Source organism: Pinus tabuliformis, chromosome 3_2 (genome assembly GCF_031772625.1).
Source record: "Pinus tabuliformis cultivar Carrire ecotype Pingquan chromosome 3_2, CPIR1, whole genome shotgun sequence".
Lineage (NCBI taxonomy): Eukaryota > Viridiplantae > Streptophyta > Pinopsida > Pinales > Pinaceae > Pinus > Pinus tabuliformis.
This window is the reverse complement of record NC_142302.1, coordinates 316,440,362-316,465,805: the sequence shown is the minus strand read 5'-3', so window position 1 is coordinate 316,465,805 and position 25,444 is coordinate 316,440,362.

The window sequence follows — 25,444 nt, the reverse complement described above, 5'->3', positions numbered from 1 at the left end:
TATGTAAAGAAGATGGTTAAATATTCCATTGAGGAATTCCGAATCAATTTCATCTTCAGGAAATCGATATGCAATATTACGAAATCGCATGAAAAATTGTTCAATGGATTCATCAGGTGCTTTATGTAATTTCATAATTTATTTATTGAGTGCTTTATGGTCAAAATGATTGAAAGCACAGTCTATCTATGCAATCAGATGATGAAAAGAGTGAATGGAATTTTCGAGCAGCGTGGCATACCAATGTAGTGGGTGCCCTCAAAGCATGTATGTGAATAGTGTGCAGGTCATGTAATCTTCAAAGATTTCATGCCTTTCACAGGACCCTACAATGCCAATTGTGTGTCTAACCAAGGCTAATTGGCCTCCACCATCATATGTTTTACATGATAAGTTATTCCAGAGCTCTTTAGAGATTTCAAAGTCGTTTCTATAAGACATACACTTCGAAAGAGAAATTATGTGTTTATTCATGATAAGTATGCAGAGATTCAAAACAGATTGTAAGAACTCAGCTTGTCATCTGGCCCTCCTTCTAGCACCAAAAATGTTGACAGTGTTGGACCCGCCAACATTCAAGGGATCTCCCCGGTATGAAGTCCCTACTAGACCTCAGACCATTTGGTGTAGGAGTCCCATATGGTATGATGGCCTGGTTACCATTGTCTTATAGGTTTTACTTAGCTCTGGCTTGTCAACACATGAGAGTGGTCTGCTTTGTTTGCGAACAACAAGGTTTACGTGCCTAGTGAGTGCTTAGTGTCGCTTGTGTCAAAGTGCTTTCACTGCGGGGGGAGAGGATGGAAGTGAGTCTTAGGTTGAAAGGGAATAGTCCCAACTCTGCTAGAGACACACAACACAATAGGACATGCATAGCTTTCGATGAAGTAGTCCACATAGATGTGTCAGTCACAAACACAAGGTGAATAGATAGCACATACAACACCCAGCAGAATAGTCCACACAAGTGCGATGACCGTTATAACAAGTTTACAAGAATGAATCTGTCAAGTGTCTGGTGGGATATCCCACACATGTGAGATAGCGTTAAAAACTAATACAACACATTTCTAATAACATATGTACTAAAACAACCGAAATAGTTCAACTGTCTTAATGCAGGTTAAAGCAACATGCACTACAAGCATCCAAAGAGTAGCCTTACAAACAAATACAATACATGTATGAAAACGTGTTCCCTATTAATAGGCTTATGAATTAAGAGAAATTTCCAAGACACATCCATACACCATTACATCACTAACCCCAATAGCAGGGCATTAGAGCCACTACTCACTCCTTAAAGAAAATATTACAGACTCTCAAGGCTATATGGAAGGAGCTAAGGTGAAAAGTCTTTTTCATGTACAAATGAGGGGTATTTATAGCCAAGGGTAAAATTGGCCCTTGTGACTATTCAAATTCCCTCATGATTGTTTGACTTACATGACTCTTCAGATTTATATGTGGGTCTCTTGGACTCCCACATTACATTACATTGATTACAACAGTGTGGCCCATAGTAGTGATGTGGCCGAGATGACTCATGACATGAATCGACACAATAGACCTAGTGCGTTCATGTTGTTGGTGGTGTGCATGTCGAGCTGTAGTGTTTCTGAGTGATGGATGTGCTCTTGGTGTATCATAGCTTCACCTCCACATGGCAAGGTGTGTGGAGTCTTCGATGGTCTTGGTGTTTGCTTGATGTTGCATGTGCATGCCGCTCCTTCGCAAACAAGTCTCCTTGCAAGTGTTCCTTGTTTTCCCTTTCGCAAACCAATCTCCTCACATGCAATCCTTATTCATCCATTCATGAACTAATCTCCTCACATGCACTCCTTGTTTAACCCATTCATCATTGCGTCATGTCTCACCCATGTACCTGTATCTACAATCACTCATGATGAGATGACATCAAATCCAAAAATCTCCTAGTATGCCATGATTCATTGTTGTTCAGATGAAAGTGATCGGGAGAGAGGAAAAGGCTCTGAAACTATCCAAGGCAGATTTCAAGTCGGGATGCGGGCTCTGGGAACTGTTCATGAAAATTGCGCAAAGGTCACTGGGAGGCTGATATGGGCAAGCTGGAACAGCAGTGACTATCCATGGGATCTGGCTTGGTTGGAGGGTAGATCTACACAAATTTTTTAGGGTGATAGTGAAAACAAAAGGGGGATACTGGCAGCGAAAGCTACACAATTTCTCCATGGAGCTGACAGCAGGCTACGACAGGCTACTCGAAAAAATTGTGTAAGTTTTCTGGGGAGATGGATGTGGGTTGCAAGAGGCTGCTGGAAAAAACTGGATAGATCTATGAGGCTAGCCTATTGGACATCTTTGAATCATTTCTAAGCTGAGTGGGATGGTAGGAAGCTAGGATACTGCTCATGAAAACTGCATAGCTTTCTAGGTGAGTAGCAGGCCGACTGACTCGGTGACTGGTTGGAAACACTGCACAATTTTTTAAGGCAATTCAATGATAGACACAGGGTTTCTGTTCGGCATGTCTTTGTAGTTCCTTCAGTCAGTGGAAGAAGGCATGATTGGTAGCTTCTACACAATTTTTTGGAGGAGTGAGGCTTGGGGTCACTGCCCAATCAAACTCTCTAGTTGACCAGCTCAAGGCTTGGTTGATGTGCTTGCAGGAAACACAATTTGGGATGACTTGTTGAGAAAATTTTGTGTTGTCCTGGGTAACAACCAGTTAGGTCGATTCCAAGATTGCATAATATAGATTGCTTGGGAGGCAGTCTCAAGCTCTGTGCAATTTTGGGCAGTAGTACAATATCACTGAGAGTTGAAACTGCGCAATGCAGCTCAACGGATGTTGGACTGTTGGAGGGTGGTTCAGTTGATAGGGTTTTGAAAAAATGACTAAGTGTATGAATGAGTGACTTCATACATGTATGGCATTGCGATCACACACGCAACATGACTTGATGACCAGACACTTCGAACCATCAAGAAAACATGCACTTAGTGTGACTTACCGACGGGTGCGAGCGACATTTGCAAAACTTGTGATAGACATTTGGACGACTGTGACAGTGCTTGCGAGACAATACTTACAACATCGTGTGTGAGTGTGATGGATTTTTACATAGAAAACACAACTCAAAAACAACCTTCAACATCACTAAAATGAGGTCGCAAGCATGACATAGAAATCAACATGCCAAAAATGACAATTGGTTGAACAAGTGAAAAGGAAGCAAGACATGCAGAAGAAACACGTAAAATACTTTTCATGTTTGCACACTTCAATGTTACTAAGGACTAGATGATATGAGAATGACAAGCAATCCTGCAAACTCAACTAAGAGGTGTACTTATAAATTTGTTCTTTACTTACCATACTTACCCTCAAGATGATCATGCATCTGATGGAGTTTGCATGCAGTCTTGATCTTTTCCATTACTTGGTTCCTTGGTCCTTCTCTTCAACTCCTTGGAAGCAATTTCAGCATGTCACCTTTTCCTGTAGTCACTGAGAGGTAGATCTGCCAAATTTCAGTGGACATTGACTGTTGTCGAGATGAGGCCCTGGGAGGCTCGTCTATGTATTTTTTGCATGCAAGACAGACAGGGAAACTTGGAAAACATTGTGCCATTAAATCTGCAAATAACCTTGCAGGAGTTCAATAAATGGGCGATCGACTTTGTGGGTCCCATTCAACCACTAGGGAAAATGACCGGGGTGTGATACATTATTACAACAACTAAATACTTGAGATGATGGGTGGAGGCATAACCGATAAAATATTGTAGCGCAAATACTGCTGTGAATTTCATCTTTGAATTTATTTTGTCCAGGTTTGACTGCCCTAATATCTTAATGAGCGATAGGGGCATGCACTTCCTCAATGAAACAATCATTGTGATGCTCGAGGAATTCCAAATATATCATCAGAAGAGTACGCCATATCACCCTCAAGCTAATGGTACGGTATAAGCCTTCACCAAAATCTTGGAGAGCAGCTTGAACAAGATTTTCAACATGAAGCAGAATGACTAGGATGTGCACATACCAGTAGTCCTTTGGGCGTATAGGACCACTTGTAAAAAGTTCATAGGATAAACCCCTTTCCGACTGGTATATGGGCTGGAGGCTATAGTGCCCATGGAATACATTATGTCGAGTCTGTGCATTGTAGAATTGATAGATATGGCTGAGCGTGATACTATGGAGGAGGATCTCGCGTAGGTGGTAAAATTGGAAGAAGATTGTTTTCTCACAAGATTTCATCAACATGTGAAAAAATATCACGAAAAGGCATGGCACGATCAGCATATAAATTTGTGCACCTTCCAAGTTAAGGATCTGGTGTTTCTATATGACAACAAATTTACAAAATTCCCCGTGAAGTTTCAAATGCATTAGCTAGGACCTTATGTTGTCAAAGACATTATAGAGGGTGGTGCAGTTCATCTCGCGAAGCTGGATGGGGAATTATTTCGAGGAAAAGTCAATGGAAGTCAATTGAAGTTGTACAGAGGTGATCCCACCCCTGCGCAATAACTATATGATTGCGGGATGGTTTTAGTACTCTAGGTAGCCGAAAGGAAGTACGAGACTCTAAACTAAACTTCCCAATAGAGGGAAATTCGAAGCACGAGAGTTGTGTGATGGATGGAAGTAAGGCGCAAAAGGGAGCTACATCGAAGAAGTTTTGTTGTGAGGATGGGCCTAGCCTAGCCAAAAAGTGACCATCGGTAGCACTGTAGTTGATTGGATGGAGAATTTTTCGTTGAAAGGAGTTGGGGGGGGAGCATTTAAGATGCAGATCTTAGGAAATCTACCGCCAAATTTGTATTAATGACAAATAATTGGAGGGAACAGTTGGATTTAAATTCAAATGTCACTATAAATACGGAATGCCACCCTGCATTTGAACACTTTGCTTTCAAAGAGTCTACCTTAAGATTTTGTGTCAAGAGAAGTGTTGTATGTCTAAGAAAGTTTGGGAGGAAATTATTTCACAACCAGAGTTCGCTAAACTACATGAGTGGCACCGTAAGATCATCTTTGATAGGATGGTTGCAACTCCCCCTGAAATGGAGGCAGTGCCATTTGTCCCTGTGGGATTTTTGACTATGGTGCCCAGGTCTCCCATACCTAAGCCTTCTATTCCTTAGTCTTCTATTTCAACGGTGATAGATAAGAAGTAGAAGAAACCTCAGCAGGGCCTAGTGAGGTAGTCACCATAGAAAAAACCCACGAAGATCTGCTAGAAAGGGAAGATGGTTTGGTCAGAATAACCGACCGAGCCGAGATATTTGAGTGAAGAAGAACTATGTGAAGGCATCAAGGAGATTGATTTTGTGGAGGGTGAGATGATGACTTAGCTATGAAAGTATATCCCACTGTGCAAGGCCATAGCTAGGGTGCCTAAAGACCCTGACAATGCAAAATTCATAGTGACTATGCTAGTCTTGTTAGAGAAGGTGGTGTTTGAGGGCGATTTGTTGGCCTGCATACTGAACCTAAAAATGGAAGAATGTGACTTAGGGGATAATGATAAGTTCCCTTAGTTGGTGCCAAAAGAATACCTATCTAAGGTATATTATGAAGCATCAGACGTTATGTGGTTGGAACTAATGAAGTGGGTCGCTAGTGTTGGGGTTACGAGGCTCTTGAATATTCTATGGGTGCCACATTTCAGTCGCACTAATATAGATACCATTTGTATATGACAATTACTCACATCAGTTCATGATGGGTGTCTTTGTCTTGGAGAACCCATCCCAATTACCGACATGTTGATCCATAGGATCACCTTGCTGCCATATCAAGGCGTGGATCTGGTAGAAATATTTGTTGGGAAGACACAGGAGAAGAAACTTGCCAACCAGATGAAGAGCGAGTTTGGGTTGATCAAGAAGTTGTGTGGATATTCTATCTGCTCTATCACAGATCCTGCGGTGTAGTTTTCCACACATATATTGGCATGCAAAATCATATGTAAGTGTCGCGCAGACGAAGTTCTAGCGCTAGTCATCTCTTTGGCTGCATTGTGCGCCAAGGGAGTCTAGTTTAATTGGACTCATAAAATTTGCAACGAATTTTTGGAGAACTATTGAGAGGCCCAGGAGGAGGGCAGGGCATTTCATTACACCTGGTTACAGTTGATTTCATTAGTGGCATGGCTGATTCCCAAGGATAGTAAATTTCCTTAGCAATAGATTCACCTACTGGAGGCAGCAAAGTTCACTTCACTTTGGCCTATGAAGGACCCTACATGAATCATAGAGGAAAAAATATTTTTGGTCTTGTTTGATATTGATCTGCAAATGGTGATTAGCCAGAGGCCATGGCGGTCAGCCACATTATACACCTAGTACAAGCCCCTCTTTGATTTCAAAGTGAAATTCCACAACTTGCATGTTCGCGCAAGGAGAGATCCCAAAAACACATGGTACAAGCTACCTTAAATCTACCTTAATTGGTGGCTGAGGAAGATGTAGTAGAGATTGTGGCCAAATTACCACTTGAATGGATAACCCCATCCATTGCTGGCATAGGTACAATCAAGGTTGCAGAGGATACCACCACACAAACAACAACAACAGAGAAACAGAAGGACACCCAAAAGATTGTTGCCTAGGAGAAAGCTGCGTAGCGGAAAGAGGTTGCTACTAGAGAAAGGAAGCGAAAGACAAGGAAAAAGAAGCCCACACAATGACAATGTCATAGACCACCATCAACGTTGAAGAGTCCAATACACAACAAATGTTAGACCGAGAAGAAGTAGAAGAGGAAGAAGGAGGGGGTGTGGAGTAGGGAACCCTTCATGGTAAAAAGTGACAGAAGCAGACATCCATCAGGCCACGAAAGAAGTAGAAGTTTGACCGCTTAGCTAGGGTGACCCTATTAGTCCTCACTGGTTCATGATAAAACATCAAAATGTTTGGGTCACTTCAAAGAATAGTACCAGCATGCACTAGGAGAGGTTTAGCAAGATCTTCACGAGCTGCAGGTCTAAACAGGTCGAGTATAGGCGAGTGTGGAACAAGCGAGTGGGGTGCAAGCGAGCTTGCATCAAGCGAGCACGTCAGTTTCTAGAATCATACAAGAATTTGGATCTCCGTCTAGTTCACCTACTAGAGGGAGCCCTGTGTGTTGAGACTGAAGAAGCAACGGCCCAACTACTGCAATTTATGAATCTGGGCCTAAACCTCACAACACTCCCTATCTAGACCCTACATGAGCTTCACCGAGGGTCTTCGATGAGTTGACTTAGGGAGCAGTGAGTTTTGTTGGTTATCAGTGAAGTAAAAACAAAAAACCAACATATCTTTGCAAAAAGGCGTAGGCACTTAAGGAGAAGGAGGAAATCACTGCGCACAGTTAGCAATTGGAAGCAGCCATTACATAGGTTTGCAATGAGCTGCCAGAGCTCAACATTTTAGCTGAAGTAGATTCCATGGAGAAGATACAAAATTTTGCCATGACAATAAAAGAGTTGAAGGAAGAAATCGATTGAGTTCAGTTTGAATTATAGTTACAAATGTTAGAGCTACAATTGAAGCTGCAACCTTTGACTCCTCCAAAGGTCTAGGAGAAGTGCGAAGCTTCTATCAAAGAAGGCATGGCCAATTTAGAAAATTCATTCAAGGGTTGCATCGAGTTGTTCGAGAAGGCCATAGAGTTATTTACTTCATTGCAGGAGGACTTGACTCTCCATAATATTGGCATAGATATCAGAGAAAAACAGAGGCAGTTCAACGAGATCTAATCGACTACATGAACGCTCGCATTTGTATAGCAGTTCACGAGGCTACAAGAAGGAAAGTTGCTGTAAAATGAGATTGATGAGCTACACCTCAAGGAAGAAATTATTGCTTCCCAAACAAATTTGTGGACATAGGAGGCCAGCCAGTTGATTCTCTCAATCCAGAGTAAACTTAAGAGCATGCAGCAGACTTAAAGGACCATGGGCCTCATGGTTTGTTGGCTTGTTGGGGCTTGAACCAGGTTCGGAGTTAATTAGCCAAACAAATCCCTATACTACTGGCCCTTTCGACAATAGTCCAGAGAGCGTTGACTGAGGTCTCACCTGAAGTAGTATGGGAGGGTGCTAGAACCAGGTTTCCGCACCCTTGATATGTCTGAGAGGTTCAACTAGTCTCACTATTTTTCCCCGTGCACAGGTCGCTTTGTGCACTTCCCTGTTCCTCACGCCCTGATACATAACCTTCGTGCAACCCTAACCAGGGATTGTGGAGCTTTTGCGCTGCTAGAGCCATGATTTTTGCTATTACTCGAGATCTTACTTATCTTCCTATACCAATTAATTACCTTCGCATACTTGGATGTCTTATGTCATAATTAGTTATAAAAAACATTCAAATAAGTTCGCGCAACATATAAACATTATACTTTCAAATTATACCCGATCATGTACTAGAACAAGAAAAGATGCATAGAAATATGGTAAACTTTCTCTTTATTGATTCTTTCAATGGTTACAGACTCGACCTACCCTGCGCACTCAGCTGCAAGGGTCTACGCACTCAGCTGTGGACTACTATGCCTCTGCGCACTCAATTGTAGAGCCTTACCCTACCCTACGACCCACAGACACACTTACCCGTAAGCGTAATCACTTAGACTTCTCTTACTCTCCTCTATTCCATTTTAGCTATTCATTCTACTTAGAGCCTCACTCTATTTATACAATCCCATGGTATGTGGACCATGTGTAGGTCTATTAATCTGACATTACATTACAAAATGAGGGCGGACAACCCTGTGACTCTATCTTAATTTCGCACTCCACGCCCTTAATTCACAGAGCTTTTTACAAAAGTATTTGGTCAAAACTTGGGCTTTAAGCCCCAAAACCTACCTTGGGTCTGTTATCACTTAAGAATTCTAATTTCAAAACCACTCACATTAGTTTGATGGTAAAAAATTCAGTGCTAGTCTAGTTTTGAGTTTTTGTTTGCCTTAGAGTCCGAGTCTAAGGAGTCCACTATGCATCCTCATTCACCACTAGTCTCATAATTTACACAATTTCCATGTGTCAACTTTGTTCAAAGGTTATTATGTGCTACAAAGCTCTTTAGGTGATTTCGTAGCGCATAAGTCAGTTTTAGGTGTTTTCGCAGCGCAACATGTTTTTGGTGATTTCGTAGCGAAACACGGTCTAAGTGATTTTGTGCTGATCCATAGCAAATCTCACCCAGCTGTCATACTTATCAGAATCCGCTGTGTTTTAGATCGTTAGGTGTCGTGGTACTGGAACATGTTGCAGTTGTTGCTGAGAAGGAGACAAAGGGTTCTGTTTACTATCTGAATGCATTTAATTGAAAGTTGCTTGCTGGCATCAATCAAAAGATTCAGTTATACAAATGGGAGCTCCGTGATGATGGTTCAAGAGAATTGCAGTCTAAATGTGGCCATCATGGGTACCATCATGGGTACACTGCAGCAACAGAGGCCATAATATTATTAATGTTAACAATACCTGGATTGGACCGCCTGGGAATAACTGCATCAGGCTTGCGTGCCTCAGGATACAGTTATCTTGACACGAAACAACCTTCACATAAAGAACGGTTATTTCCTAGCATTGCTCGAAATCAAGGCACAGGACTTCGCAACCGACAAAGCATCATATCAGAAAGTCCACCTAGTAATTCTGTTGGGTTTTTCTTTGGATCAACACCACCAGACAACCATAGGGGAATAATGGCATCCTCAAAGCTTGCATCTTCTCCTCATGGATCATGTCTTGGCAGTGGCAGTTTTTCTGGAAGTAGTTCGCCAGTTGGTTCCATGCCAAAGTCTTTTCCTCCTTTTAAGCATCCAAGTCATGAACTTTTAGAAGATCATGGTTTTAAACAACAGAAATATTTGAAATACTACAAGCGTTTCCTGGCAGAGCGCAAGAGAGTTGGTACTGGTTGCAGTGAGGAAATGAATACTCTCTACAGATTTTGGTCATTTTTCCTCAGAAATAATTTCAACCGCTCCATGTATAATGAGTTCCGAAGATTAGCACTGGAAGATGCAGTAACAAAGTATAATTACGGCATGGAGTGCCTTTTTAGGTTCTACAGCTATGGATTGGAGAAGAAATTTAAGGAAAGTCTCTATGAGGATTTTGAACAGTTAACCATTGAATTCTACAAGAAGGGGAATCTCTATGGTCTTGAAAAATATTGGGCATTTCATCATTATCGCAAGAAGGATGCCAAGCATTTGAAAAAGCATCAAGAATTGGAAAGGTTACTTACAGAGGAGTTCCGAACAATACACGACTTTCCACCAAAAGATAAATTGCCCAAAGATGTTAATGCAAATGAGAAAGCGAACAATGGTTTATCCTCTATGGATGATGTGAAGACTGGGATATCCATCTGCTGAACAAATCTTGTTGATATTTGAGCCATCAGTTACATATCTTATCATATATCAGGATTTTTGCTGTGTTATTCAGTGTTCCAGTCTCATTTTCAAGGGCTTCTCCAGGCGTATTTCTTGTCAAGAGAAACTCCATTAACCTCAATGTAATTGAAGAATTACCATCACTACATTGACATTTGTTGTTCTGCCTCTTGAAAGGTCGATAATTGGGGTCAAATCTCTGGTTGTGAAGCTATACATCCACTAGGCTGATGGCCGTTGGAATTTCTTTTTGATACGAGTAATGGCTAGTTAAGGTGGCTGCAAAGTTTGTTATCTAAGTCTTGCAATTTGTTGCTAGCGGCTGTGGCAATTAATATTGGCAGGAATCATTTCATAGCTGCCAGCCCTGTTTTTGGTTGCAATCAAGAGGGAACTATATTAGCACATCCCCTTGCACCTGAAGAGAAGATGCCTATACAATTTGCATGTGAGGTACTAGCCAGATTCATACAGTTATATTTGGAATAGTGAATGGTGTTATTGGTGTCATTGCATCTTTTCCTCGGGAGAAATATCTGTTTCTTGAAAAGTTGCAAGCAAATCTTGTCAAAATGATCAAGGGAGTAAGGTGCTTAAGCCATGAATAGTGACGATCATTTAGCTATGAAAGGAAGACTGTGTTTTTGAAATTACACAGCAGTTTCGTAGCGCGCTACGAAACTGCTGTAGCTGCATGTTACAATTGAGTTGATCAATTATGATTGACAAAGCAGCAAATCTTTTTGAAAGGTTTTGTCATCACACAGGTACATGGGAAAGGCTTACAGCACATCAAGGACGTGGCAGTCTGCTCCATTTTGGGTAATTAAAGGATAAAGGACATGCTTCTTTGGATTCGAATATTTTGAGGAAAACTAAAGACCAGTAAACAGGGGTAGTTTCCTATGTTTCAGGGCATTGGAAAACATGTGACATTGAAGACAAACATGGAACCTTGAAGACTCATCACAGCTAAACTAGAAGGGAACCAGATGTCAAAGAACGAGGATGATTATAGACCAAGGCTGTTATGGAATTAGAGTCCTACTTGATTTAGATGTCTAGAAAGGTCTAGTGGAAGTTTGTTACATTAAATAGGTAGTATAGGCAGTTGAAAGCTAAACAGATGTCAGTAATAGAAGTAGTTTTCGAATTCCCTTCATGCTGGAGGAGGAATCTTGATCAGTTAGAATAAGAGCTCTATATATAGCTGAAACAGCAAGGTAATCAGGGTTGGAAATTTTATGAAAAAGCTGGTATTTGGCCTATGTAAGACTCATTTTTAGTAATATACATGCTGAACTTTACTTCTCAGGATTCATGAAGGATTTTTTATGTTTAGAATATGTGATGTTGTCCTTTTCTTAATTCTTACAGTGGTATGGATGTATAATCACTCAGAATTCACTGAATGTGCTCTGACTTCCTGTATACATTTATAAACTGTGTGGTCCCATATGAGTTTATGTTCTGAATGTTTAAATGCTGAATGCCCTGACTTCCATGTAAGGTTGAGTTCATTGTTATATTGACATGTTGTTGACTCCATAAGCCCAATGGATAGTTTTGTTTAATGTGTTTCCACCATTCATATTTTTCACAGTTGTTCTATAAGAGTTAGCCATCTTATCTTTAATCAAAATCATTAACCCATCAAGAGAGAGCCCTCTCAGGTTGAGGAGGCTAAGCCTCAGCCTAAAGTCGGTTTGAAATAGTTACTTGAAGTCTTCCTGGTCTACAGCCTTCCAGGGCCTGATTTTGAGATAACATTTTGGTGTGTCTGCCGGGAGTCTGAAGATTATTCGTTCCCGAAATCAAGAGACTGAACTTATGAAGGTAGCAGGAGCTCAAAAGAATTTTCGAGGCTGCAATCTACCTTGGCGACTCCATTGTTGAAGAATTCAAAATTCGTACATTCATGGTGATTCCACTGGAGTTATGAAGGACCCAGATGCTACCATTCTTATTTCCAGGTATGCATGCATAGATTTTTCGGGAATTCATGGTTTCCCAAATCATTTTCCCAAGGATGCATATTTTCTAAGGAATGGTCCAAAATTCAACGGAGAAGATTTGAATTTAACTTTGAAGCATATATCAGATTTTTGTGATTTTACAAAGCTTCTTAGAGTTAAACATGAGGATGTTTGCATTATGTTGTTCTATGATTCATTTCAAGGGAAATGTAAACAGTGGATTGAAAGCTTTCCTACCAAATCCATTAAGTCATTTGAAGACTTTTGGCTTATGTTTTTGGAGGAATGGATAGATAGATCAGATGTGGTGGCAAACTCTCCTTCAATTCAAGGTTTCAAACAATGGAATGATGATCATATTAATGAAGAAATAGATGAAAATTTTTCTTTGTCCTTGTCTTCTTATCTAAAATCATTTGACTACAAGGTAGAGGATAAGATGAAATTTTTGGATGAAGTTGCTAAAGACATTGAGAAAGACATTGAAGGTTTACAAGGTCAAATTTAGGCATATAGTTTTCATAATCATGATCATTATTTTCAGAAGCCTTCTATGGCAGAACACAAGGAGAGAGTGTTGCTTCCTTTCTCTTTCACGATTGAGGAACTGTACACTGTTGTTGAAGATCAGTTTGCACAACCAGAAAGTTACAAGAATCATCAAGATGATCATGTATTCTGGGATCCTATAGCCAAATATATGGAAGAGTTTTACTTTCCAGTGTTTCAGTTTTTCTATGAAGATCAGAGGCAATTTCAGTGGCACTGGTCATCACAATATCATTGTGGCTCTGAACTCCGATGCAGTCAAAAAACTCAAATATCAGATAAGACAAATGATTGGCTGCATTGGAAATTTCACATTGATTGAGCTGAAAGAAGTTTGAATTGATAGGGTAGGTAGGTAGGAAAATGAAAATAAGCTCAAGGTTGACTGAGCAATTTTTTTTTTAGTAGATATAGACTTCTCTCTCCTATGGTGATTATCAAGTTCAAGCCCGAGGTGAAGGCCCCAGAAGCTTGAAAGGGATGCTTGTCAAGCAAATTTCTGTTTGTCATAAATGGATAAGGCACTGGACATACGAGTTCTTAGTGTACTACAGGAGCACACTATCCCAAGTGGAGCCACTGTTATCACTTAAGAATTCTAATTTCAAAACCGCTCACATTAGTTTGATGGTAAAAAATTCAGTGCTAGTCTAGTTTTGAGTTTTTGTTTGCCTTAGAGTCCGAGTCTAAGGAGTCCACTATGCATCCTCATTCACCACTAGTCTCATAATTTACACAATTTCCATGTGTCAACGTTGTTCAAAGGTTATTATGTGCTACAAAGCTCTTTAGGTGATTTCGTAGGGCATAAGTCAGTTTTAGGTGTTTTCGCAGCGCAACATGTTTCTGGTGATTTCGTAGCGAAACACGGTCTAAGTGATTTTGTGCTGATCCATAGCAAATCTCACCCAGCTGTCATACTTATCAGAATCCGCTGTATTTTAGATCGTTAGGTGTCGTGGTACTGGCACATGTTGCAGTTGTTGCTGAGAAGGAGACAAAGGGTTCTGTTTACTATCTGAATGCATTTAATTGAAAGTTGCTTGCTGGCATCAATCAAAAGATTCAGTTATACAAATGGGAGCTCCGTGATGATGGTTCAAGAGAATTGCAGTCTAAATGTGGCCATCATGGGTACCATCATGGGTACACTGCAGCAACAGAGGCCATAATATTATTAATGTTAACAATACCTGGATTGGACCGCCTGGGAATAACTGCATCAGGCTTGCGTGCCTTAGGATACAGTTATCTTGACACGAAACAGCCTTCACATAAAGAACGGTTATTTCCTAGCATTGCTCGAAATCAAGGCACAGGACTTCGCAACCGACAAAGCATCATATCAGAAAGTCCACCTAGTAATTCTGTTGGGTTTTTCTTTGGATCAACACCACCAGACAACCATAGGGGAAAAATGGCATCCTCAAAGCTTGCATCTTCTCCTCATGGATCATGTCTTGGCAGTGGCAGTTTTGCTGGAAGTAGTTTGCCAGTTGGTTTCATGCAAAAGTCTTTTCCTCCTTTTCAGCATCCAAGTCATGAACTTTTGGAAGATCATGGTTTTAAACAACAGAAATATTTGAAATACTACAAGCATTGCCTCGCAGAGCGCAAGAGAGTTGGTACTGGTTGCAGTGAGGAAATGAATACTCTCTACAGATTTTGGTCATTTTTCCTCAGAAATAATTTCAACCGCTCCATGTATAATGAGTTCCGAAGATTAGCACTGGAAGATGCAGCAGCAAAGTATAATTACGGCATGGAGTGCCTTTTTAGGTTCTACAGCTATGGATTGGAGAAGAAATTTAAGGAAATTCTCTATGAGGATTTTGAACAGTTAACCATTGAATTCTACAAGAAGGGGAATCTCTATGGTCTTGAAAAATATTGGGCATTTCATCATTATCACAAGAAGGATGCCAAGCAATTGAAAAAGCATCAAGAATTGGAAAGGTTACTTACAGAGGAGTTCCGAACAATACACGACTTTCCACCAAAAGATAAATTGCCCAAAGATGTTAATGAAAATGAGAAAGCGAGCAATGGTTTATCCTCTATGGATGATGTGAAGACTGGGATATCCATCTGCTGAACAAATCTTGTTGATATTTGAGCCATCAGTTGCATATCTTATCATATATCAGGATTTTTGCTGTGTTATTCAGTGTTCCAGTCTCATTTTCAAGGGCTTCTCCAGGCGTATTTCTTGTCAAGAGAAACTCCATTAACCTCAATGTAATTGAAGAATTACCATCACTACATTGACATTTGCTGTTCTGCCTCTTGAAAGGTCGATAATTGGGGTCAAATCTCTGGTTGTGAAGCTATACATCCACTAGGCTCATGGCCGTTGGAATTTCTTTTTGATACGAGTAATGGCTAGTTAAGGTGGCTGCAAAGTTTGTTATCTAAGTCTTGCAATTTGTTGCTAGCGGCTGTGGCAATTAATATTGGCAGGAATCATTTCATAGCTGCCAGCCCTGTTTTTGGTTGCAATCAAGAGGGAACTATATTAGCACATCCCCTTGCACCTGAAGAGAAGATGCCTATACAATTTGCACGTGAGGTACTAGCCAGATTCATACAGTTATATTTGGAACAGTGAATGGTGTTATTGGTGTCATTGCATCTTTTCCTCAGGAGAAATATCTGTTTCTTGAAAAGTTGCAAGCAAATCTTGTCAAAATGATCAAGGGAGTAAGGTGCTTAAGCCATGAATAGTGACGATCATTTAGCTATGAAAGGAAGACTGTGTTTTTGAAATTACACAGCAATTTCGTAGCGCGCTACGAAACTACTGTAGCTGCATGTTACAATTGAGTTGATCAGTTATGATTGACAAAGTAGCAAATCTTTTTGAAAGGTTTTGTCATCACACAGGTACATGGGAAAGGCTTACAGCACATCAAGGATGTGGCAGTCTGCTCCATTTTGGGTAATTAAAGGATAAAGGACATGCTTCTTTGGATTCGAATATTTTGAGGAAAACTAAAGACCAGTAAACAGGGGTAGTTTCCTATGTTTCAGGGCATTGGAAAACATGTGACATTGAAGACAAACATGGAACCTTGAAGACTCATCACAGCTAAACTAGAAGGGAACCAGATGTCAAAGAACGAGGATGATTATAGACCAAGGCTGTTATGGAATTAGAGTCCTACTTGATTTAGATGTCTAGAAAGGTCTAGTGGAAGTTTGTTACGTTAAATAGGCAGTATAGGCAGTTGAAAGCTAAACAGATGTCAGTAATAGAAGTAGTTTTCGAATTCCCCTCATGCTGGAGGAGGAATCTTGATCAGTTAGAATAAGAGCTCTATATATAGCTGAAACAACAAGGTAATCAGGGTTGGAAATTTTATGAAAAAGCTGGTATTTGGCCTATGTAAGACTCATTTTCAGTAATATACATGCTGAACTTTACTTCTCTGGATTCATGAAGGATTTTTTATGTTCAGAATATGTGATGTTGTCCTTTTCTTAATTCTTACAGTGGTATGGATGTATAATCACTCAGAATTCACTGAATGTGCTCTGACTTCCTGTATACATTTATAAACTGTGTGGTCCCATATGAGTTTATGTTCTGAATGTTTAAATGCTGAATGCCCTGAATTCCATGTAAGGTTGAGTTCATTGTTATATTGAGGTGTTGTTGACTCCATAAGCCCAATGGATAGTTTTGTTTAATGTGTTTCCACCATTCATATTTTTCAAAGTTGTTCTATAAGAGTTAGCCATCTTATCTTTAATCAAAATCATTAACCCATCAAGAGAGAGCCCTCTCAGGTTGAGGAGGCTAAGCCTCAGCCTAAAGTCGGTTTGAAATAGTTACTTGAAGTCTTCCTGGTCTGCAGCCTTCCAGGGCCTGATTTTGAGATAACAAGGTCCATGCCCAATAGGCCCCCAACACAAACATCGTGACTCACCCTCAAGTCACTTTGCCAGTGCGGATATATTTGTATGGAGTCCTTCCAACTCTGCTCGAACTGTAGAAAGGTCAGTAGTGCACTGAGTTGCTGCTTGCTTGATCTACTGCATGCAGTGTTCTGAGACCGCGGTGTCGAAAGTGCTTCTCTGCATCTATGCTTGTATCCCCTGCATGTGTTTACAGTCTTGTGCCTTCTTCTAGATCCTTGGAGCACGAAGACTGTGCTTCTGCCGACTAGTCAGATAGTCAGGCTACCCGTGTAGGGCTTTAGTCAGCTTCCATTCACATTACCTGGGAAAGGTCTCCATTTAGTTTGACTAGTTATACCGCACCTTTATCTGTGACCTCCTTAACATCGTATGGTCCCAGCTAATGCATTCTGAACTTTCCTGGGAATTTATCAAACTTACTATCATACAACAGCACTAAACCATTTACCTTGAAGGTGTGCAATGTAATATGGAGATCATGCCAGGCCTTCTCATGCTGCTTTTTCACCTGCTGATGAAAGCCAACCAGGAACCGTTCCTCCTCAAGTTCTTCCAACTGTGCAAGCATTTATTCCAGGGCTTCACGGTCTGTCATACCTATGAGCACTGCTATACGAAGACTAGGTACAATATACTCCATTGGCATGAAAAGTTCCACGCCATAAACCAACTAGAAAGGTGTTTGTCCTGTCAGTTTCTTGCACGTTGTCCTATAAGCCCATAGTACTGTGGATACGCATAGGTCCCAATCGCTCCGTTGTGCATTGCAGACTTTGGTTAGCGCAGTCTCCAGTATTTTGTTGAATGCTTCTACTATCCCATTGGCTTGTGGGTGATATGGTGCGCTTTTCTGATGATACACCTGAAACTCTTCTGCTAGCGTGCTGATGGTTTTGTTCAGGAAATGGGAACCGCGATCGCTCATCAAGATTTTTGGGCATCCAAATTTAGTCAACACGTGTTCAAACAAAAACTTCACAACCATGGCGGCCATGCAGTCTTTGACCGTCTGTGCTTCTACCCAATGAGTCAATTACTCTGTCACGGTGATAATGTATCTCGCGCCCATTTTTCCCTATGTTTTGATAGGTCTTACAAAGTCGATTTCCCATTTCTCAAAGGGTTGCAATGTCATTTGTGGATTTAAAGGCATCTCTTCCCTCCGTGATGGTTTACCTATCCTTTGACATAAATCATTGGCCTTACAATGTGCTTTTGAATCCTGGTGAAGGGTTGGCCACCATAACCCTGCGCGAAGAATCTTTTGCGCGGTCGCTCGTCCTGCATAGTGTCCTCCTGCAGCGCCCCCATGTGCTTCCACAAGGATCTGACTTCATTCAAATTTAGGTATGTACCTTCACAGTATCTCATCATTTCCCATTTTTTATAGGTGCCCCATGATGACAGAAAAATTAGCCATGCGCACCACCAATTCCTTCTTCGATTGGACAAAGTATTCCTTTAGCGTAATTCCCATTGTCAAAAAGTGGATTGTATCTTCAAAATGTCCATCCGCTACGCACACAGCAAAGAGCTATGTGTTAGGTAATCCTTCCTCCAAACTAGTAGGTTCCTCTCCCGTCTCAATACACGACAAGTGATCTGGTCCCATGTTTAGGCATCCAGGCTTTACCATGACCTCAAATTCATATTCTTGGAACAATAGGAGCCACCTGCATATGCGGCCCCCCAACACAGGCTTGTTTACCAAGTATTTTAGCACGGGATGGTCTGTATACATCTTGAAATGTCCCCCTAACAAATAGTGTCGGTATTCTTGGAGCACGTACACCATAGCCAACCCCTTGCATTCGGTTGTGGAATAGTTCTTTTCTTCTCTAGACAACCTATGACTCGCGAACACGATAGGACGATCCAAGCCCTCTCCACCTCCTTGTGTTAGCACTGCTCCCAGCGTTATACATGACGCATCAACATGGAAATGAAACTCCACATCCCATTTTGGGAAGACTAGGACTGGGGCCGAGGCCAATTTCTCTCTTAGTACATCTAGGCTCTTCATGTAATCATCATTCCAGCAGAATGTGACATCCTTTTTCAACAGCTTCTCCATTAGTGCGGTGATCTAGGCATAGCTTTTGATGAACTTCCTATAGTACCCCATATGTCCCAAGGTAGCGTGCAATTGTTTAACACTTCGCAGTGCTTCCAAATTCAGAATTACTGCAATCTTCACGGGGTCTACCATTAGTCCCTGTTTGCAAACCACATGTCCCAATAGGTTCCCAAAGGGAACGAGGAACATACACTTTTTGAGGTTTACCATGATTTGGTGTCGTTGGCAAGTATCCAACATTAAGCGTAAGCTCTCAACATGGTGCTTAACCAATCCAAATATATTCCAATCATCTAGATAGACCTCCATAAATTTGTGGATATACTCTTCGAAGGCTGCAACAACTATGCACGAAAAGATGGAGAGCACATTCTTCAACCCAAAAGGCATAATGGTGTATTGAAAGCATCCCCACTCAGTCGCGAAGGTGGTTTTTCTCCTATCTTCTGGCGCGATTTTGATCTGGTGGTATCTTGAGAACCCATTAGTAAAAGAATATGCTTCTTTCTCGCTAAAATTTTCTAATACTTCATCTGTGAACGAAGTTGGGAATGGGTCGTCCACACAGGAATCATTCAATTTCCTAAGGTCTACACATATTCTTATCTTACCCTTCTACTTCTTCTCCTGCACTACGATAGGGCTTACCTAGTCAAACTCTTCCACAGGCTCAATGATTCTGGCTATGAGCATTTTGTCTAGTTCTACACGGACCTTTTCCTTGTACTTCAAATTCAAGCAGTAAGGCCTCTACTTAACCAGCTTCACATCAGGTTTTAGGGTGATCTTCATCGTCCCTAAATCGCCAATGATCCCTTTTAAGTTCGTGATCTTGGTTGGGAATAAGTCTTGGTACTCGCGGAGTAACTTAGCGACCTTATCCACTATCGCGTCATCCTAGTAGTTGCCGAGCGTTACATACTTTTGTTCGGCCTCCGTACCAATGTTTACCTGCTTTGTCTTTACCAACACGGCTATGTCAGGGTCTTTAATCAATGGCCCTTGAACCTTGCGGTAGCCTTCAGTTTCTGGAATGTTAACTTTTCATGGATCATTGTCGTCTTCTTCAATATTTACGTTGTAACACTCCAGCGCGCAGCTCAGCTGGGTCGCCCATTCAAGTTGAAGTACTTCCATTGGTTCCTGGGGTGTTTTAAAGATATTTGCTTTTACTGCTTGTAGCATATCATCAACAGTATCCCACCAACGATCCTCAAACGTGAAGGTTAACAAGAATCCTTCACGCAAGATATCCTATTTGCTTGTGCCATGGTGGATCTATGTCTATATTTACCAATTCCAAGGTATAATATCCAGGGTATGACAGAACAAGTCCACCCACTTAGGTTGTGGCTCTTCCCCATAGATCTTTTTCCATTTTGCGAGATGTGCATGTGGATAATACCATTCGTCATACTTGTCTGTTAACTACATCTGAGGCTTCCCAAACCACATGCACATCATCCTTCGGTAGTTGCACTAATCCTCAAAACTTCTTTGGTGCGTACCCCACCACCTCGCAGGCGTAGCATGTTAAGCATCAAAGCATTGCTGTTCTGGTACTTCTCTTTCAAATCTGCTCTGAAATTCATCCACCTCGCTTAACCCATCATACATAGGCAGATCCCTTACCTATGTTGCTACACAGTGCAGTGACCTCGTCATCATGTTACAGTTGAGCATGGTTACCTCGTGTAACTGGTTCTTCCATCGTTCTATCTCCTCGTCAGAATCTAATGTGCAGGAGCTTTCGCGCTCCCATGAGATTCAACCATCCACGATTGGATTTACCCAGTCTTGCTCCCACATGGTTATCTTGTAGATGCAGTCCAGACCATTGTCGTTGTTGTAGTCGCACACTAACTCCATGTAGCGCGATCCTTCTATAGGGTCTAAAGGTACCACTACGCGCAATGACTTTTTCTCAAATATCATCTTGCACTTCTTTAGATTTATCACTCCATTCATGTTAGTGGCCCAATCTATTCCCAATAGAGTGGGGTGGGGATTGTTGTCATCAAAAATCTCTATCACTTCGAAATCTGCTAGTACGCTTGCTCTTTCGATATCTAGTGTGATTCCCTGCAATCTCCCCAAAGGTAGAATCTTTTTTTGGTTCACCATTCGCAGTTGGATAGGAGACCATTGCAACGCAAGCCTGCCCATGCACTCCCATGTCTACTTTGGCAGGATGTTCGCATCTGATCCTAGATCTAGAATCACTTGGTCTATCTCATATTCCCCAATCTACCCGGTCAATCTCATCTCCCTTCCTGTTTGTGTCGTGTGCTTCCCGAGCTTCTAGACTACATGCGGTTCTCCTGGCGCAGTCCCAGTGCATCTAGTTATGAGTTCTTCTAACCCCTTTATAGCCTTGCTGTCACGCAACAGCTTCATGCATGTATCCAAGAACATAGTGAGCATCGATGGGTCCATTTCTGGCTCCAGTCTGCCTTTAGTTCCTGAAGTGGAGGCATCAACGAAATTCACTTAGCTTCCATGAAGGTCTCCTTAGCGCACTCCAAATCAAATTCTGGTTCATTCGTTGGAGCCTTATGAACCCAGGTACTTTCTTCAGGTTGCTTTCCTTTGTGATCCCCTATCATAATTCCACTTCGGAGCATGATGTTTATGTTAGGGTCTTCCTTGCACGGCTCAGACCTCATCATTTGCAGGTTCTGAATCAGGGGAGGTTGGAGTGCTCCTTTATCACGCAACCTCGCTATCAGTGTGGGACAGTCCTCCATATCATGATCAAATAATGTACAATACAAGCATGATGGTTGCATTGGATTTGTACAATCATGGGCATAATGCCCTGGCCCTCTGTAATTGTAACATATCAACTGTCCGCGACCTCTTCCTGGTCCCCCTCCACCTCATCCTCGTCCAAGCCCCTGAAATTTGGTGTGCGCGATTCCTTATTTTTGATCAAGGGGTTGCGTTTCGGCCTAAACATTGTAGGTATGAGTTCAATCCATCATCAGCTCATAACTTCTACAGGTGCACTCATCATGTCCTATTGACCTACAAAAATTACAGAATAACTATTGTGAATCTACATATACTTATGTAATAGATGGCAGTTATCTATAGCATGCTTTCCTCCTATCTAACAAATCATGCACCATAGTGCAGGCACTATGCTTGGTCCTGCTTGTGTCTCTGGTCTTAGTGGAATTGGCCCTCCTCTCGCAAGGTAATTCACGAACATTAGGCAGTGGTCCTTGTCATGCCCCTGGCATTTTCCTTTTATGCACCATACCTCATCGCACATCTCTAGGTGGGTTGTTGATCCAGGTGGATATGGGTGGCCACCTGCCAAGTCCACTTAGACCCCCACCATTGTTTCTTTCAGCTTTTCAGTTTCCTTAATTGTAGCATAGTTTACTATTTTTAGCATTTTTTTGGGTCCTAAACTTCCAGAGCCATTTTGAGGGCCTAAACGACGTTTTTTGGGAAACCTGGGAGCAATATGGTTCCATGGACCAATGTTTCTCTTCCCAAAGTTGTAGTTCTCAGATAGATCTTTCTAACAAGATACTGTGCTCCTCAAACGGAGATTGTATGCCAAAGTTACAACCCCATGAAGTTGATGTACCAATTTACCCAAATGGGGCCCACCGTTTGGCATTTCATCTTCTAGGGTTAGGTTTTTGGATGTTTAGGGTTTTCCATTGTTTCTCAACAATAAATAGGCCTTTGAGCCTCATTGTAACATAGTTCGGAGGCATGTAGCTGCCACATCTCTTCTCAGAGATAAGCTACCATCGCCCTAGCTGGTTTATTTCCATTTCTGTTTGTAAGCATATTTCAATATTTTACATTAATGAAATGAAGCATTATTTCCACTGCATCCTTTTGTATATGGTTATCTCTGTATTTTATTGCATTCCTATTTAAATCCGAATCAGTTTTCCTCTCTTATTTCAAACTTTGCATCTCAAGGCACAAGTTTTTCAACTGCGTGTGAATCTGCTGAACTCCCAAGTTGGGATCTTGTATCGAGGTCTCGTGTAATCTCATCGTGACCTCCAAGGCCTCGGCCTGAGTGCTTAGCCTATTTTGCGACAACGCGTTCCATAGATCCGGTGTTAATGATGCTAAAAACCATTCGCGGTATTGCCCATTTGTTAATGTCACGTTTGCTTCGCGAATTGTGCACTTCAGTCTTTGATCCAACTCGCACGAGGTTTTGCCTAGTAGCATTGTGATTTCCTTGAATCCAATGATCGACTGTGCTTCTAACTTTGGCCTACTAAATTCTTTGTTTAGTGCAGATTGGATATCCGCGATCCCCGCATTCAAATTGTCATTGGAATGTTTAATGTACCAGATCAGCACGTGATCCTGCAGAGCGCTGACCAATGTTGCCTTCTTTATATTGTTGTTCGTGACTCCCTGTGCCTCCCACACAACTTTTATCATGAACCAAAACTGGTTCATTCCCTACTCCCTTGAACACTGGTAGCTTTATCGCACTTGCCATACTGCTTTGCAGTGGTGGCGGAGGTTGTATGGGTGAAGACGAGGGTGAATATGGTGAAACTAGTGGTGGTGTGGGTGGGGGTGGTATGTGTGGAATTCTCTGTCATATTAGATTGATCACACTTCTTAACGAGACCTTCACAAGCTCTTCCTCGCCCCCTCGTGGAGGTGAAATCAAGGGGCTAGTCTCTAGTTCTATACTACCTTTGTTTCTGTAGATTCCCCCACTTCGTGTAGCCCCAAACATCAATTTATTCGTATAACCCATTTTTTGCATAGTAGAATTTTAATCCAAGTGTTCAAATATTTAACGTACTTACCTCATGGTCCCTTGAGGAAGTGTCATTTTGCCTTGCTATAACTGACTGAAGTATCTACCGCGAATTCAACAATGAATCCTCCTATGATTCGATCCAGCCAGTGATCGACAGTGCGCGCGATCTTATCTTCCGATGCTTCCAGTCTGCGCACCAATTCTGGAATCCACACAATAGGTTTGTTGAGTTTACACCTTCCTTGGCTATCTGCTAGCTTTACGATCCACTCGTACAACTCAGTGGGGAAGGATGCAAAGAAAATTTTGTGGATCTTTATATATAAGTAGCAGTCTAACCACTCTTCCTTTGATAGTCGCGGATTCCTATTTTCTTGCGCCACGAACTCGTGAATCTTCCTGTCCAACCAATCTTCAATTCCTTTCTTTGTCAGATTCCAGTGTTATGACATCTGACATCTCTTACACAGATCCTGGTCCCAGCAACGTAACCATTTGTTGGCTTGTTAGGGACTGACCTAGGTTCGGAGTTAATTAGCCAAACAAATCCCTATACTACTGGCCCTTTCGGCAATAGTTCGCGGAGCACGAACTGAGTTCTCACCTGAAGTAGTATGGGAGGGTGCTAGAACTAGGTTTCCGCGCCCTTGAGATGTCTGAGAGGTTTGACTAGTCTCACTATTTTCCCTATGCACAGGTCGCTTCACACACTTCCCTATTCCTCATGCCTTGATACACATCCTTCGCCTAGCCCTAACCAGGGATTTTGGAGCTTCTGCGCTGCCAGAGCCACACTCTGTTCTATTACCCAAGATCTTACTTATCTTCTTATACCAGTTAATTACCTTCGCGTACTTGGATGTCTTATTTTATAATTAGTTATACAAAACATTCAAGTAAGTTCGTGCAAAATATAAACAATATACTTGCAAATTATACCCAATCATGTATTAGAACATGAAAAGATGCACAAAAATATGGTAAGTATAGTAGGCTGCTACACAGGGAACAACCAATCTACAGGTTTTGAAGTTGGAGTTCCAAAAAATCCAAGTTAATATAGAAGCACCAGCCAAGTGACTCGAGGACAAGTCATGAAATTATGTTGGGGGCCTATCGGGATAAGGTCCCCTAGGGTCAAGTTTTGGTACTTAGTTTTGTACAAATGTAAATTCTTCATGATTTGAGGACGCAAAGTGCAAATATAATAAGATTCAAAGGGGATTCAGTCCCTTAGGTTGTTAGGAGATAAGAAGTTTTGAAACCCACCCATGGTCTATGAACCATGGCATTGTAAATGAAATATATATATATATATATATATATAGAAGGGTCATAGTGAGTCTAGGAGAGAAGATATAACTAGAATATCATTATCTGGGCCAGTAAGCTCAGCCATGAAAAGTATTTTTCCTATACTTAGGTGAAGGGAAGGCTCCTGCAGTTGAGTGCGCAGAGACCATGGTAAGTCTGAAGGTTAAGTGCACGGGCCCCTGAGCTGAGTGCGTACGGAAAAATAGTTTGTACTTGAAAGAATACATCTAATAAAGACAATTTTGATCCAGTAATTGTGCATCTATTTTTACTTCTGTAGTTTTCTATATTTTCTCTCCATATTGCAAATTAAATGAATGAATTCTTATCTTATGTGTGTAGATCAGTAATAATTGTCGATGTTATGAATAATGGAATACCTTTGTGAATATATAGATGTTGCTTAGGTGAATTACTATAATTTATTGTTTCAGAAGGGTTAGGGT